Source organism: Herpailurus yagouaroundi, unplaced genomic scaffold (genome assembly GCF_014898765.1).
Source record: "Herpailurus yagouaroundi ecotype Mexico unplaced genomic scaffold, PumYag 180, whole genome shotgun sequence".
In the NCBI taxonomy this organism is placed as follows: Eukaryota; Metazoa; Chordata; class Mammalia; order Carnivora; family Felidae; genus Herpailurus; species Herpailurus yagouaroundi.
Window position 1 is genome coordinate 15617237 of NW_024412411.1, and position 18238 is coordinate 15635474.

The window sequence follows — 18238 nt, forward strand, 5'->3', positions numbered from 1 at the left end:
CCAGTGAGAGACCACACAATGAGTCAGGCAGTGGAGGCCTGGGGACAAGCTTTTAAAATCTGAATTCTCCAGACTGCCTCTAGAGAACCACCCTGCAAGGAGACAAGGCTCCAGGGTAAATGGGTGGGAAGGCAGGTCAAGACACCAAACTCCACATCAGAGAACAATGACGTGCCTTGGTTTTTTTGCAGGGCTTACTGAGAGCTTGGGATTTTTTGCAATAGATTCTAATGCTGTTTTGTAATCCCTGACACCACTTACTGATAACAAATTCATCAATCACCTCAGGTCTGCTGCCTGCCCTCCGTGACTCATCACTTTTCATTTCATTATCTGGAAACTGCTTGTGCTTCAGTATTTATGAAACCATAGATGCAGAAGGACTGTCAGGGCACAGGGCGGTGATACAGAGCAGCAGTTAAGGACACATCTTGCATATTACACAGACCTGGCATCTCATTTGATGGCATCTTAGGCAAGTCACTTTCTTCATTTTTTCCATCATTAAAACAGAAATAATAGTGCACTTGAAAGGTTGCATTCAGGAGCAAATGAGATGCTATTTATAAGTGGTCCGGAATGTAGCAAGTGCTCTACAATTAGGTAAGTATTACACTATTCATTAAGGATTTGTGTTTCCATTGATGATTGTTCTTCTGTACACTTTTGCCACTTGCTTACAAAGTTAGGTAATTATTTACCATTTATTTAGGGGCAAAGAAAATTAAATTTATGCCAATACATTAAAAAATTCAAAGAGATGGAGGGATTTAAACCACTCGTGGCACACAAACTTCTTGAGAGAAGGGCTACCTTTGGTCCATTTTGTATCTGCAAGGCCTGGCAAAAAGTGCTTGGGAAGTGGTTGTAAAGAAATAAAAGGCTGAATGGTATGTATGTCCACACCAAACATTTTTGGACTTTGTGTCATGCACATTTGGACACATTTATTCAAGCAAGATACCACGTGCACAGCTCTACAGCCGATATTATGTGAGACACAAACAAAAAACAACACCAAAACAAGTACGCTCACAGGTGCAGAGGGATTCAAGGCCACCAAGTGACCAGTAGTGTTAGGGTGGGCCTGAAAAGCCTTTCCGGGGCAGAGCTCAGAGCTGGGACTTGAGAGAGTTGGTGACATCTACCAATAGCAGGATGAGGTAGGGTGCCAGGAAGCAGGAGAAGGGCAGAGTAGAGACTGGCCTGGCTAGACTAACTGGGTCTCTGAGAGCCTAGGGTGAAGAGTGGGAACCTTGGAGAGAGAACCCTCTGACCCAGGGAGGCAGGGTCATGCTGCCATGCTGAGGCTGAGGTCTTCATCAGCTAGACCCTTCCTAGGAGAGGAGTAAGCTTGCTTGGCCCCTTGCTGGACCTGACAGGGACAAGACACGGACGGGATAGATGAGCTTCTATTGATGAAAGGTTTATGACCTTGGCCCAAATCACGTCCCCTCTAAGCCTACATTCCCTTGCCCATAAAACAAGTGGGTGGACCTGAGCCGAGGTTCTCATACTTCAGTGTGCAGATGAATCGCTGGGAGAATGTGCCCAAAATGCAGATTCCTGGACCCCACTGCTAGATATGGATTCTCATATCTGGGGTGCATTTTACAAGCAGCCAGGGAATTCTAGGAACTGCAGGCCTAGAGGAAAGCGTCACAAGCCCTTTTGAATATGTGAAGGCCCTGTTTTGCATCAAAAATATTCATCAGTTGTCTCCATATAAATATAGGTGGATTTTTATGTTGGCTGTTTGAAGAAATACATAAAACTAAAAACTGTCATGAATTCAGTGACACCTTGAGAGGTATTTGTAGTTTATTCATCTCAACAGGGGCATGTATATTTAAAAAACAGTACTATATGTAGCGAAGGGGGAGGGGATGTAAGGACTATTTATTCAGAATCTAGACAATGTTTGGCATCCTCTGGATTAGACTTTATAATCCACAGATATCCAAGTATATAACTCACAAATTGAAAACCACTGACCTAAGTTACCTGTAAATTCCCTCTTCAGAACTAGTCATCGATGATTCTAATTAGAGGTCTTAGGGCTAACTGGTTAAATATTGGTTCTCTTTCCTATACTTGAAATCTAATAAGGAATCTTGGCTGAGCAACCACTTGGGGGTAATCCTAGCAAAAGAATTTTTAAAAAGTGACCCTGCTCCTTTTCATGTGTATTTGCTTTTATCCACTGACTTGCAAGGGGGCTGGAGAGTTCACAAAAAGAGGACTTGAATTCTATCTGTCAGTGATGTTTAAATATAATACATATGAACTGTCAGGTGAGAGCCAGGTTTGCCAAGAGAGAGAGGGGTTCTGACACACCCAGGGTTAGAGAGGAATAATTTTTCCAGATATACTTTAGTAGCTGATAATAGACCTCGGCTACCCTATCACAATGCACAGCTGGAAGGGGCATATGTGTATGCCCCTTCCTAAACTCACCAATTCTACATGGTGGAAGCTGTGGACCCCTGGCTGCGGGTGATACATCAGGGGCTTCCTCTTCCTTATGGCTGCATCCAGCCTTGGGCAGCAGCTGCTACGTTTGGCAAGCGATAACCAGCACTGATTCTTGGACACATGTAAACATCCCTGGGGCTTCTCAGACATTTTTCAGAGGAGTTTCTGTCAAAGACTGATCTTACGCTCAAGTAGGTAGAGGCTCAGTGCCCTAGAGCCTTGGGTCCTACACGCAATGCGATTGCCTTGGTGAGGACTGGAATGTTCAGATCATAGAAATACATAAGTTCAGAAACAATATCCATCAAATAAGTATTCTTTAGCTGTTGCTTTTTTCTTTAGTAATGGTTGTTCACCATAGTGGTAACTGGTCTCAAAAACAAAAGTCTGTTCTCATGCCAGCCGTTGAGGCACTCACAGCTGCCCTCTCTTTCTATGTCACTCAGTCTTAGGGTGATGGGAGGTGGATCCAAGTGAACCTTTGCTCCACAGTGTCCTGCCCTTTGCAGCTGGCTTCTGGTTTCCTGGGTAACGGCTGGCATGTAGCTTCAGAGCTGAGGGAGAGACGCTGAGGATAACTTTGCAGTGGTTCACTGGGCTCAGAGGCAAGCTCCCTCTCGCTCTGCCAACTGGTGTCCACCCAGGCTTTGGTGAAGGCAGCTGTAAACCATGTGGTGTGGATGCACAGAATATTCTTAACCTGCTGCCACAACGATGTCAGGGAGGCAGCGCAGAATTGTTGAAATACATTCATCCCCCATCATCCGTGTGGGGGGTCGGGGGAGGGATGCCTTCAGAGACCTCAGATAGTACCGAAACCGGTATAGACTGTTTTTCATATATATATATATATATATGAAAACACAACCTATAATAAAGCTTAATTTATAAATTGGGCACAGTAAGAAATTAATAACTGATAATAAAATAGAATAATTATAATAATATACTGTGATAAAAGTCATGTGACTGTGGTCTCCCTCTTTCTCAAAATATCTTTTTATACTATACTTGCCCTTCTTGTGAAGATGTCATCTTGAGATGACAATAGCTGACAGTGACTGACAGTGAGGAGGTGAAGTGAGGGGAACATCACATTCCTTGTGACACAGTGTTTTGTTGCTACTGCGTATTGACCCTCTGACCATGCATCAGAAGGAGGATCACCTTCCGGGTCTCTGGATCTCTGGTGACCACGGTAACCGAAACCCTGGAAAATGAAACCACAGGTCAGGAGGGGCTACTGTAATGCAGATTTTGGAAGCTGAGAGATGTGGTTTTTGACTCCCAGTTCTGACACTGACCATCTGTGCAGCCGTGCATGAATCACTTAGCCTCTCTGAGCCTCAGTTTCATCATCTGTGAACTGGCCTTGATAAATGTATCTCCCAGGGCTGCTGTGAGGATTAGCAGTAGTGCATGTAAGGTGCCTGGCATAGTCATTGCTCACATGATGTGGTGGTATTAGTATAGCAGAGAGGGAGGCTGATTTCAGAGCCTGCATCATCAACTGCATTTGCATTTCTTCATTCCCAAAGATGCAAGAACATCGCCTCTTGTCCCCCTCCCTCATGCAGGGAGCTCATCCAGTGAATGCCCAGTCTCCTTCCCAGTGGCAGCCTCCTTCCCAGAACGTGTTGAGTTCTTTCTGCCTCTGGGTGGGACCCGTTCTGGATGCCTCTGACTCGGGTTTTGCTGGGAATGAAAGTAAGATGGCCGTGGGACATAAACAACAGATTGGTGTGGGGCGGCGAAGCTGTCAGCAAGAATGTGAATATGGGATCTTGGTTGAATAGCTGTGGCAAATATTCTTGGAACATTCTTCCTCTGTTCTTAGGGTGAGGAGGAGGAGCTCTCACCCCAGATTGTGGGGGTGGAAAAAATCTGTTCAGTAGGGAGACACTGTAGGCAGACGGACCAGCCCTCCCAGTCCACCTAGTGCTCCCAGCCTCAGTGCTGGGAGGCTGGTCCTGTTCTTCCCAGGCACTGGAGGGAGCTGCCAGTTGTCAACAGAAAGCGTTAGATCTTCTACGCTTCTGTTCCAGTTAAAGGCATGTTTCTCTTTATATTCTCCATAAACAGGGGACAATCCTCCTGTCACAGTCAATTTATTGAGCACCTATTCCAGACCTCAGGCTGAGAAACTCCATGTGTAACCAGTCTTCTCCATGGTAAGCTGTACTCTCCTCCTTTTGCCTGATATCTTGCATAATCGTGCACTGAGAAAACAGACCCTATCAGGCAAATGCATCTCACTCACCACAGAGGTGAGGGTCCAACCAGAAAATAGAAGTTCTCCAATATTCAAAACAGAGAGAATCTAATGCCAGATAATGGCTGTGGAGAAGATGGAAGATGGCAGAAGCCAAAAAGGAGGGGATGAGGCAACCCACAGGTCAGCCTCAGTAGGAAGCTGCTGACCTCCTTGGCCAACGGGAAGAAGCAGTGTTCCCAGGGCCAAGGTGCTGGCATCAGTCTCTGAAACTAGACCATGGTAGATGTGCCTGCAGGAGGCAGGTGCCAGGGAGAAGAAGTGGCTGCTGTAGAGATTCATTCACCCACAGAAGGAGGGAGGAGGAATACCCCTGGGTCTCCGTTCCTCACCCCGTGTAATCTTCTATCAGCACACCCTGGCCCTGTTGACCACACCCTGGGGGAAGCCAGCTGATATGGGAGCTGGGAAATGCAGGCTGCAGCACAGGCCATGCAGAGTCAAGCAGGGGAAGGGGATATTGTCAAGGGCAAGCACACCAGGGATAGGAGCATTCATATTATATTATTTTGTCCCCACATAAACAGTCACACTCCCAAGTAGGAACTATTGTTAACCCATTTTTCTGATGGGGAAGTTGAGTTTAGAAGGGCTCAAAAAAATTTCCCATGGGCCCTTAAAGCTGATATATTTTGGCATCCAACCTGATCTAAGTTCTGCCTGAGATTTAAACTCTCACATCTGATTTTCTTTCCTCATGGGACAGCTGGGTAAGCTTAATCAAAGTTAGCTAGATCTTTCTTTAGACTAAATCAAAAGCTTTTGGTTTAATTTTTTGAAAACACGATTAATGGGAAACATGTTTGTAACAAAGAGCAAACAACTAAATAAAACAAGGCTGTGGCCTGCTGGAGCTTGACAGCCGGTCAACCTTGGAGAGTAAGCGTGGGGCCTCCAGGGAGGGTCAGCTATGTATCCGTTCAAGGCTGTCGGAGGTCTTGCCAAGTCGTCTGAGCATTTATTTCTGCAGGCATCCCTGCCTGGTAATATTGATCCAGAACTCCCACTGCTGGGAGTGACCCATGAAGGAACCTGCAGGGAAGGCTATACTGTGCTGCCATGAGCCCCTTTCTCCAGAAGCCTTCTCTGATGCCCAACTTGGATTATTTGATGCCCCTTTTCACTATCTCCTCAGTATCCTATGCCAGCCTCCATCACAAGACTTGATGTCCTGCTTTGCAATGGTATGCTTTCTCATTTATCTGCCCTAGCCGATTGTGAGCTCTAGCAGGTCAAGGCCCTGAATGCACCTTGTGTTTAGCACAGCACTGAACACGTAACAGATATGCAATTGAATTTTGAGGAGCGAATGAGTGAAAGGACATATAGGAAACCAGGAAATTTTTAACAGCACGGTTCAGAGGGAAGAATATGCACTCAGATGTCCACTGGACCTAGAATTACAATCTAGGTGTGTTAGTCACAAAATGTGCAGTCTTGGATAATCACTTGGGAGCTGAACTTCAGTTTTCTTTGCTATAAAATGGGATTAATATTGTCCTCCTTAAAGGATTGTTGTGGCTATTCAAAGAAATAGTATTGCTCAATTATTATAATTTCCTTTTTCCCTTAACATTCTAGAAGGAAACTACTCTGTTCTCCTCTAAAATATTTTGGATCCCCAACAGAATTAAATATTGGGATAGATGAGCCATAGCTTTGAAGCAATTCACACAGGAAATAGAAATCACTCTCAATAATTCAAGAAAAAAAGTGATTTAGTGCAGAGAACTGGGGAAGTGCAAAATTGCCAAAAGGCTGAAAGAGTGGATGTTAAGGGCCACCACTGGACTGCTGAGTTGAAGGGCATTCAGTTCACCATAGCTGCCATACCCATGTCAGGAAGTTACTGTTGCCATAGCTGCCTCAATACCTTCAGTCTCTATAATCCTGTGTGTTAGTTTTCTATTGCTGCATGACCATTTTGCCACAAACCTAGTGGCTGAAAACATGTATGTATTACCTCACAGTTTCTGTGGGTCAGGAACCCAAGCACAGCTTACATGGATCTTCTGAGTCAGTGTCTCATAAAGATACCATCACAGTGTCGACAGGGGCTGCAGTCTCATCTGACTTCTGACTGGGGAAAGATCTTTTTCTAAGCTCATGTGATTTTGGTGGCATTCAGTTCCTTCCAGGCTCTCAGAGGAAGGGCCTCCCTTTCTTACTGGTTATTAGACAGAAGCCATTCTTACCCCCTGGCTACATGGCCACTTGCTTCTTCAAAGCCAGCAGGAGAGACAGTGTCTCCTAGCAAGATGGATGCTGTAATCGCATGCAACATAATCATGTAGACATAATCCCATCCCTTGGCCATATTCTGTTAGTTGGAAGGTCCCCCCCCCACACCCCACTTGAGAGGGGTCATGGGGCCACCTGGAAGTCTGTCCACAACACCTTATTTATCTGCAGCCTTAGCAGCAGGAGAATGGCTGCCCTCATTTCTACCTTCCATGTTATTCACAAATGCATCTAAATGCAAAACAGAATTTACATCTCCAACCCTAGCTTCAAAGGATTCTGGGAAAATGTCATGTCTAGTTTTCCAACCTCTCTAATCAGATGAAAGGTAGAATTGTAGTTGAGAGACTCAATTCACAATATCAATACCAGTGGCATTTACTGAACACGTGATATTGAGTATTTGCCCTTATGGACAATATTATTAATATGTTAATGCAACATGTATTGGATACTTATTGTGTGAGTTATTGTTGCAGAATGGCAAGAACATGGGCTTGTAGTGAGATTGCCTGGACTTGAATTCTGGTTCTGTCCTAAAATCCTCATCTGTAATATGGACCCGATAATCATATAATCATATAATCAGAGTGCCAGCATTCAGTAAAGGTTTGGTATCATCATTCTTATGGGCCAAGCAATTTCCTGAATGTTTTCCATACATTACGTCATTTGATCTTCATGATAGTGTTATGAAATAGCTGTTGTTATTCCCATTCTACAGATGAGGAGATAGTCTTCGGTAGGTTATACGCTTAACTCTAACAAAGGTTAGCAAAGCCAATTATTGGCAGAGTTGACAGCTCTTAGTCCTTAGGCTAAACTGCCTCCTCTTTATCCTTTGAAGATAGGTTTAATTTTTTTAAGTGGTCATAATCAAAATAACAGGAATAATAATAATCCCTTTAAATTGTGTAGGACTTTACAGTTTACAAAATGCTGTCTCATTTGAGCTTTCCAATAGAATGCTGTTAATGTGTATTTGTCATTTTGTTTGAAAATATCCAATTCTGCAAAAGAGAAAAAGAAAAAAAATTAGGTAAATAAAACACATACAGCATGTAGAAACTATGGCAGGTGTATATTTAACATAGAGAGAAAGGGCCAAGAGATGCCTCATATTTATGAGGTACAAAATATTCATGAAACATCTGTGCACTAAATATCAGTGATACAAAAGTGTGCGTGAGACCTGAGGCACAAAACGTCCTCGGTACACAAAACATACACAGGCAAACAATATTCATGAGGCCTTGATTCAGCAACACATTCATGACACCCATTCTGGCTCCATGTGTCTTCTGCCAGCTCATGGCCACAACTCATAGCTGTTCAATCGGCAAGTTGGCAAGCTACAACTAGCGGTTGGTGTCCTTGTCTCTTCATCTCTGCAAGAGCAAGTGTGTGTTCTCAGCTGGGGCAGCTTCCAGCTGTAGGCCCTTAGCCCAAATCTCATCTCTGGTCCCGTAGCCAGCCAGCCATGGGGAAGGGTGATGTGGCAGAGAGAGAGAGATGGGACACATGAACACAGCCTACCCGGGATCTGAACAGTGTGGTCCTTCCACCCTGTTCATACCTTTTCTCAGAGTGATAGTATCTTCCCCCTTGCTTCTATGTGTTTTAAATTGATTTTATAATGCATGTGGTTTGAGAGTCTTAATTTGGTTAGTGAGTGACTTTGTTCCATGGCCTTTGGTGGAAAGTACCAGCTTGCCGGATAGTGACCATGGAGGCTACCATGGCATCAGGGTAATTTCCCAACATGATAAATGATGGAGGTAAGTAAGAATCATGATCCTCTACAGATAAGGAAATTAAGAAATTTGGAGGGTATGTGACTTAACCAAGGTCACACAGCTATTAAGTGGATAAACTGGAATTCACACACAGATTTATTCAGCTCTAAGCCTAGCTTTTTAAATTCTAAACAAGACCCTTATGGCAATATCTATCTATATCTATGTCCACGTCTCTGTCTACATCTACGTCTATGTCTATATATAGACATAGGGGGCGTACTGTAATAAAACGAGTTGGATTTTTCTTGTGGGCTTCTAAAGAAAATTTGCAAAAAAGACTTCCAAGGTTGTTCTGAGCAGTGGTGTCTGAGCAGAACAAGACAGTATTCTGGTACAGGACTTATTTTGATGGAACCACACTCACTCAGCTTGCCCAGCCTGGGAATGTCCTTAAAAGGAGCATCTTGTTTCAGATTCAGTTTCCCTTCCTCTCATGGATTCTGTAGACACAGTGTCCTTATGGGCAAGGCGTCCAGCCAACAGACACGTGGAGTCTCTGGTGCTATGAGGAATTAAGTCCAGTAAAGGGGGAGGCTTGGGCCAGAAAAGGTTCTGTCGTCTTCATGTCCTTCCCAAAACCAGACAATATCACCCTTGATGATTTGGTCTGTGTGTTTGCTCTGGCTCTTTTAACTGTTGACTTTGGGATCAACTCTAGGTTGGCTTGGGTATGAAACTTGGTTTCCCCAAATTAATAGTTAACTTGAATAAGCACTTTTTGGTTTTCCTTCCATTCCCTTCCTTGCTACCTTTGAAACCGTGTGCAAATAAACACTGCTGGCCAAAAGGATTTTCGAGCTGTGACCAAGGCCTTTTAAGAGAGGGAAGTCTCTCTAGTAAGGACAGACCAGACATCCTCCACTCATATGTGTGAATTTTCAAGCTCTTGTGGGAAACATCAGTCTTTTCAGAGGAGGAAATAGTAGGGTTTAGTGGAACCTTGTAAATAATTTTCAGAAATCATCAGGCACCCAAAATGTGTATGTTTTTGGCAAATTTGCATTGGCTTTGCTCTTGTTTCCATTTTATCCTGGCCATTTTACCTTCTTCAATAGCCCACCAAATCACTAGGTTAGAAAAGCATCACCATAATTACAAGTCACAGTCACATTTATGGAAAACAATAGCTATTAACATGAAAAAAGAACATAATACAATTCTCTATATGTTTTTTATTGTGTTTTTGTGCATGTGTGTTTACATGCATACAGGCACACATAAACACAATATAGAAAAAATCTGGAAGGAGAAACAACAAAATGCTTGAATGTGCTTAGGAAGGAATTATAAGTAATTTATATTAGTTTTTTTTATAACTCTCTATTGCTTAAATTCTTATAGTCACCTTTCAGTGCTTTCACCATTTTTTAAAAAGCTTCACTATTTCCTTTTGAATGGAAATACTTGACAAAGTCTTTCCTGTTATCAAGAAGGTTGTTAAAGGGCTAAATAATCTCAGCCAAGCTTCATAATATCCCTGGGAAGTCAGAATCATCTTTATATCCACTTTACAGCAGCTCAGACAGACTGTTGCTTACAAGGTCACACAGTTACTAAATAGCAACGATGAGAGGTAAAGAGATATTTCTGATGTTAAAGCCCACTTATTTTCCACTGTGCCATACCTGTTCTAAGTACTTTCAGCACTGAGCCCCTGGTTTCAATCAAAAACTGCTCTGTGGCATAGTGCTCCGGGGGGGTGCAAAGATGAAAATCCTGCCCCCTGGGAACTCACAGTCCAGAGCAGGGGTTCTCAGCCCCAGAGGCTCATTAGGCTCACCCTGGGCTGGTTTTAAAATTCTTGATGCCTGGGGGCACCTGGGTGGCTCAGGTCATGATCTCACAGCTGGTGAGTTCTGAGTTCAATCTCCACCTTGGGCTCAGAGCCAGCTTGGGATCCTCTGTCTCCCTCTTTCTCTGCCCCCCCCCCCAAAGTAAATAAAAAAACAAAAACAAAAACTCTTGATGCCTGGGCCGTACCTCAAATACTCTTTAAAACTCCTCAGATGATTCCATTGTGCAGTGAAGAGAACATCTGATCTACCCAGGAGCTGGCCCACCCATAAGTGCACACATCCCATGAAAGACCATGTATACTCAATTATGACAATTCACTGCCTTCCTTCCGGTAATTGTTTCCTGGTATTTTATGGGTCTTTGGCATATTGGTCTATTTGCATGGACATCATGTGAATTAAGACGATAGACTATAAAGGGCTTTTAGTGTTTATCCTTGAAATTAGTTGGAAGTAGCTTTTTCATTTTCTTACTGCATGAATGATTAGGCAGTATTGTGTAGCAAAGAGAACTCTAGACATGGGATTCTGGACAGGTTTAGCCCTGAGTCGGTAAGAAACCGTTTTGGGACAAGTCACTTGTCTGGCTCTCAGTTTCTTCCCCTATAAAATAAAAGGGTCTAATTAGATGCTACCTTATGGTTCCCTCCAGCTCAAATTCCCTGTGATTGTCCATCATGTAACCCTAGATTGCTAAAAAGCAGGCAGTCCAAGAGATCATGCATTGAAAATCTACCTATCTCGGGGGCGCCTGGGTGGCTCAGTCGGTTAAGCTTCAGGCTTTGGCTCAGGTCATGATCTTGAAGTTCATGGGTTTGAGCCCCATGCTGGGCTCTGTGCTAACAGCTCAGAGCCTGGAGCCTGTTTCAGATTCTGCGTCTCTGCCTCTTCCCCACTCGCACTCTGTCCCTCTCCCTTTCTCAAAAATAAACAAACATTAAAAATTTAAAAATAAATAAATAAATAAAATCTGCCTATCTCAGTTACCTATTGCTACATTACAAATCACCTCAAAACTTAGTGGCTTCAACAATAGGCTTTTCTGCCCGATTCTGTGAGTTGACTGGATGTTCTTTCTGCCTGGGCTCACAGCTGCAGACACACGGAGCCCAGCTGAAGCTGGAAGGTCCAAGAGGGCCTGAGTCAGCCGGCAGTTGATGCTGGCAGCGGACCGGAGAGCCGTGGTTCTGCTCCACGTGACCTCTCCTCCTCCAAGAGGACAGCCTGGCCTTCCTCCTAATGCGGCAGCCTTAGAATTCTAAGAAGGTAAGAGTGGGATCTGCAACGCCTCCTAAGGTCTAGACTGTAACTCCCACAGTCCTTCAGCCATAACCAATTAGTCAACGCAAGTCACAGGATGATCCCAGATTCACAACAACAACATCAAAGACAGGACGGTGGAGCAATAGATTCCACCGCTTCTTGATGAGAGAGGCAGCAAAGAGGTTGCAAAGGGGTGTGGACACAGGGAGGTATGCTTCATGGGTGGCCATTATTATAACGATCTTCTGTGTAATTTTTGCCTGGAGATGCCATATGACATAGTGGTTAAGCTCACAGTCGTTGGACTCAGTCTGGTTTCAAATCCCGCTGCCACCATTTACGTGTGATATGGGACAAGGAACTTAAATCATTCTGTGCCCGTTTCCTCACTGGTAATTTGAGGAGGATAATAACTGTGCTCACCTCACGGGGTGACTGTGATGAATAAATGAGATCATGTCTGCAAAGCCTCAGCAGAGTAGACGTGTCCTAAGAGTGCTCTGCTCTTACTATTGGCCCTGATTCTCTGTAGGAGTTGAGAGACCTGTTTCATCCCTCAAGTAAAGGGAGCAACGCTTACCATCAGTGAGACTGACTGCGGCCATTTGTTGCAAAGCTGAGAGGTTAAAATTCATTTGGTATTCATTATCATTTAGCTCATTTACATACACGGCATCTCTTCCACAAAAGGCCCATACCTGAGCACTGATTTTAAAGCAAGGAATGTGAATTATGTCCTCGATGGGAGGAGTGTGCTTCTGGCACGAATGGCTCTTATTGTTCCCTGGCAGCCCCGGGCTCCTGACTGCCTGGCTGAGTGTGGTTTCAGGTGCAGAGACAACCCTCTGCCCCCTGGGGACCACCTGCACACAGCATGCCACCACTTGCTGGTCTTGGCTCCCACCTGGACTCATCTAAATGAAGGCTGGAGGGGCCCGGAGGTCACTGGTGTGGTCCAACCTATTGTTAAGTGCCTGAGGGGCACAGACTTCCTCTGTCAACACTTACCCATGATTTGTTGTCTGGAATATATGACCTAAGCCTTCTCCAAGGCAGTTCAGCCATACTCAGCAATATGGCTCTGGGCTTTGGAGTCAGACATGAATCCAGATTCCTGTACTAGCACCTACAAGCATCATAACTTAGGGCAAATGGGATAAATTCACTGTGTCTCAGTTGTTTCCTCTGTAAAATGGGGACAATACTATATACCTCACAAGACTGCTGTAAAGATTAGAAGTAGGTGTATAAAGCGCCCAGCACAGAGTCTGGACATTAGTAGGATAAAATTAAATAATTCGTTCAAAGTGCTCAAGAGCTCAGGGTATGTAATAAGTCCTCCAAAAAAAAAAAAAAAAGTTACCTCTTTTTCAGTATCAGCATGAATCTAAGACTAAAGTTATTCATTTATTTATTAATTTATTCAACAGATCACCGCTGATCATGCAGAGAACAACAAATGTATATCGGCATCCAAAGTGGAAGCTCCATGAAGGCAGGGACCCTGACTTTTTGTGACTCAACTGTTTATGTTACATTAGTACAGTGCTTAAAATGCAGGAGGTATAGAGTGAGCATTTGTGGAAGGAAATATAGTCTAGTCTCTACCATCACTAAATCTTCATTTAATGAGAAGTTAAAGGTAAGCAATATACACAAATAACTATAATCCCAGGTAGACCAATGCAAGTGATCAGAGAGGAACAAGGGTTGTGGAAGAAATGACACCTCTCAGGACTGAGGCAAGGCTTCAAGAGAAGAGGGTCATTTAGAATCAGCTCAGAGGAAAGAGGAGGATCTCAAAGTACAGTCTGGGAAAAGAAGATTGAGTACAAAGAGGAAGACCAAGTTTAACCCGTGGCTGGAATTTTATTTTGTTTTAGTATTATTTTTTTAAATATTTATCCATTTATTTTTGAGAGAGAGGAAGAGAGAGAGATGGGGGGAGCGGCAGAGAGAGAGGGGGAGAGAGAATCCCAAATAACCTCTGTGCTGCAGTGGTGGGACGGAGGGGTGGTATGAACCCAATCGTGAGATCATGACCTCCTAAGCAGAGCCGAAATCACCAGTCGAGGGTTAACTGACTGAGCCACCCAGGCACCCCCTGTGGCTGAAATTTTAGAATTTGAGGTTCTATGCATCTCCCACTGTATGTCTGTATGTTTATATGTCTGTCATTCAGAAAGACCTCAGAAAGCCTCTCATTATGTGAGTATGCTGTATTTTCCTATCTCTGGATGGTATTCCCAAATTAAATTATACAATCTCTTAAAGAAGTCCTTGTATTCTGGTTGGCTGAGAGATAATAATAATAACGATAATAATAAAAAGCTCATATATAAATTGAATATTCCCAAAATTCCAAAAATAAAGGGAATTGAGATTGAAATACTGTCAATGTGAAAAAAAGATATTCTTATAGAAACCCAGGAAATTTTTTTAATTCAAGTTCTCAGGATGTACATAAATCTTGGGCAAAAAGACTAGTTTGGTAATTTGAGTTTAATAAAAACAGGTCTATTTTCACTTAAAGTTGAGTAAACTACAAACACTCTTATTCTACTTGAATATCTTCTTCCTAAACTTACCCAGATTTACTGATAGAATAAGCTAGCATTACTGCTACTAAATATATATTACCAAAAATGTGAATTTTTGCTTAACCAAACCAAATCATTGTTCTGACAAACTTTATTTCAACAGTAATTATGTTTTGTAGTTTGTCAGCTTGAAGATAATTTTAAGTAATTTATAATCTTGGACTGGTACTAAATTGAGTTAATTAATACATATCCATTAGATACCAAGATCATTTCTAAAAATAATACTGAAGAAATATTACCAAGCATAATTCAAACTTATATACTTTAGCTTCTTATTTTTATATGCTACAGGGAGGCTATATATATTTGGGTCTATTCATGGATGTGTCCTGTTTTGCCACTTGGAGAAGTTGTACTATAGTGAAAGTTGCAGAAAAAGGATGTGTAACAAATACTGAAAGTTGCAGAAGGCTGCTGAAAGGGTATTTCATTGTGGTCAGAGCTAACTACATTTGATGGGCTTATTTATTAGACTTTTATTGCCTTTGAGCTATGCCTCTTTGTAAATTGTAGGTGATTGATATGCAAACTCAGTCTTGTCTGGGAGAGATTAATTGACTTCTTTCTTCCCTATGGAAAAAACAGTTTGGATTTTTGGACTGGATTTGCCTGCAAATTGGACCTGATCCTGTTACCTTGTCCAAATTGTCAATACTCCCCAAATTTTCAGTTATTCCAGATTCCTTTAATATCTGGCTACAATCTTCCAAACTAACTTTTCCAGTTTATCTCCTCTTCCCTAACGGTATTACCGAGAACTCTAACCTAACTGTCTTTATCCCTAGTGGGACTCTAGGTTATCTTGCTGCTGGCTATTCATCCCAGGATCTGCAAGCTGAAACTCAATGACTTGATATAAATCTTGAAGGAGTCACCATTGCAGCAGACCATGGGTGAGCCAGAATTTTCTCTGGACAAGCCTGGACTTACTAAGGAAGTCTGACAAAATGCTTGGGTCATTCATGCCTTTATTTATATGAGAGCTAACCTAGACTGTGAACAACATCATCAAGAGCATCGACAAGCTCAAAACCTTCGAGAAACTCAATGAGTCATACTGCATAACTGGATGGTTTTCTTCCACTGGCCTGTTGGAATCTACTGGACTCATTACCCTCAGTGCTCAAGTCTTGGTTCTTTACTTTAATACAAACTTAATTAATATTTTCTTTTTTCATTTTAAGCGTCCTTCCTTTAAGATACCTGATTTCCAGGACTATAAAATAATTAACCTTTGTTACCATCTCTTTGCAGATGATTCAATTGGTTTTGCAGGAATAGAGGCAACTAAAAGTCCTAGGCACATAACCTCACAGATCCAATGCGCTCTGCATCTCCATCTACCACTTGGATGCATCTCCAGAGGAAAAGTGGGCATGCTCAAACGGACTGAGATTAACTTTCTATCATCAGATAGAATAATAACTTAAAAGAATAATCACATACCGTTAAAGAAAAGTTATTTTGTATATATTTTTGAACCCATCTATAAATGTATAGGTTGCTGCCTTTCAGATGAATGTGCAGACAAAATACCACACAAACCCAAATCTTCCAGGGATCAAGGCCAGGAGATGTAAGGGATGCAGTTATTAGTGGGCAGAGTGAAAACAGAATTGTCTAGGCTTGAGGCTCCAGTGGCCAACCTCCAGCACACCCCTATGCACTAGGAAAAGAAAGTTACTGCTGGAACCACCTGCCTCCTGCCACTGCTGTGGTCACTGTGTGCCTGGGTTGGCAGAGTCCTGCTGGCTACAGCTAGTGTGGGGCCTGGCCCTGGTGAGGAGTGACCAGCCCTGGCCTTCACCCTTACTGACAAGTTGACCTGCCGTAACAGTTTCCTGGCTGGAAAACAGAAAAGTGAAACAGGGTTGTACTGGTGTAATGTTTTTCATGGAATATGGGAATAAAGCAAGAATTTGGGGAAGGTCTAGTCACTCATGACTTATTTGGTATATATGAGACCAAATCGCCTCAGAGAGAAGCATTCTGGTTTCTTCCTATATCTTTAAACCCATCCATTTCCTTCTTCTGTGAAATAATTTGGATCCTTTCCTAGAAGCCCAGAGGGCCATTTGCAGTGTAATTCCCACCCTCCACCCCCATTCTCTTTTGTCTGAGAGAGCTGGGGCAGGTGAGGAATGGGGACACTGCTGGTTGTAGGCCAAGTTTACACACGAAATTCCTGCTAGTGAGGCTCTGACCAGGCCCTGTGCCCCTGGTCTCAGTACCAAGGATTCTTCCTGAGGCCAGCAAAACTCCAGTGGGCTGGTGTGACTGCGCTTGCCTCCCATGGGTTCTGCATATCTGATCTGAAGCCAGAGCAAGATTTGTGTCATTCAGGACTCACAGAGGCACCAGAGACACTGCTCCTCCCCTCCTGTTCCTCTCCCTTCAACAGCCCCACACCATGCTCCATTTGAAAGAAAAGACCAGTTAACCAGGGTATTAAAAAGAGCTCTTAGCCAATCAGAGAAGGTAACTGAGCCTTGTACCACTCAGAGAACGTCTACAGAAGGCCTGACAAGGAGAAAGAACAAAAGAAGGGCAGAGAAGATACCCTAATGGAATCTGCTTTCTGCATGGTGGCCTGATGGAGAAAAAGAGGAGGGCCGTTTTCCTCACTCAGCCTTACCCATGGACTTGGGGATACAACAAAGGTACCTCGACACACCACTTTGTAAATCAGTAAAAGTAAAGCAGTAAAACGAAATCTTCTTCTGAGAGTCTTCAGGTCACTTAGATGTAGAATTTGTACCTAAAGTCCCCACAACCCAGACAGAACTCTGATCACCTTTCCCAGGGACCTCTACTCTTACCACTGAAAGATATTCCAAAAAGCTCATTCATCGGGTGCCTGGGTGGCTCAGTTGGTTAAGAGTCTGACCCTTTGTTTTGGCTCAGGTCATGATCTCAATGTTTCGTGGAATCGAATCCCACATTGGACTGTGCCCTGACAGTGCAGAGTCTGGTTGGGATTCTGTCTCCCCCATTCTCTCTGCTCCTCATCCACTGGATCTCTCTCTCTATCAAAATAAATGAATAAACATTTTTTTTAAAAAGCTCATTCAGGGGCGCCTGCGTGGCTGAGTCAGTTAAGCGTCCGACTTTGGCTCAGGCCATGATCTCGTGATTCCAGAGTTCCAGCCCCATCAGGCTCTGTGCTGACAGCTCGGAGCCTGGAACCTGCCTCCGATTCTGTGTCTCCATCTGTCTCTGCCCCTCCCCTGCTCATGTTCTGTCTCTATCTCTCAAAAATAAATAAACATTGAAAATAAAAAAATAAATTAAAAAAAAGCAAGGGATTTGGAGATGGCTATCTACTTCCAAAGCACAGGCTCTGATCCCAACTGAACTGAATCGTTCTCAGGATTTCTCCTCTTCCCATATCAGACAGGATCCAGGAATGGCAATAAGCTAGCTACCCACCCGAGTGAGCTGACATCACTTCCCAGAGCCTTTGCCTAGGCCCTCACTTCAAAGCTCCCTGCTGCTGTATGTAAAATGCCACGTTGATACCCACCACCAATGATCTTCTTTTAAACATCTTGACTCTTTCCATTGATAAGACTAAAAAAGGGTCCCCTCTCCTGCCTATCTCAAGTTGATTCTGGCACAAGTTTTTCCCCCAGGGATTAATGAGGGTGATTTTATTATTGTAAGGAGGTCACCTACTACAAATATTGGTATGGATTTGCTCCTTTTATTTTTAATGAATTAACTAATTAATTTAAACTTTAAAGCATATTTACATTTCCACATTATACACATTTTAATATTTAATGCTGA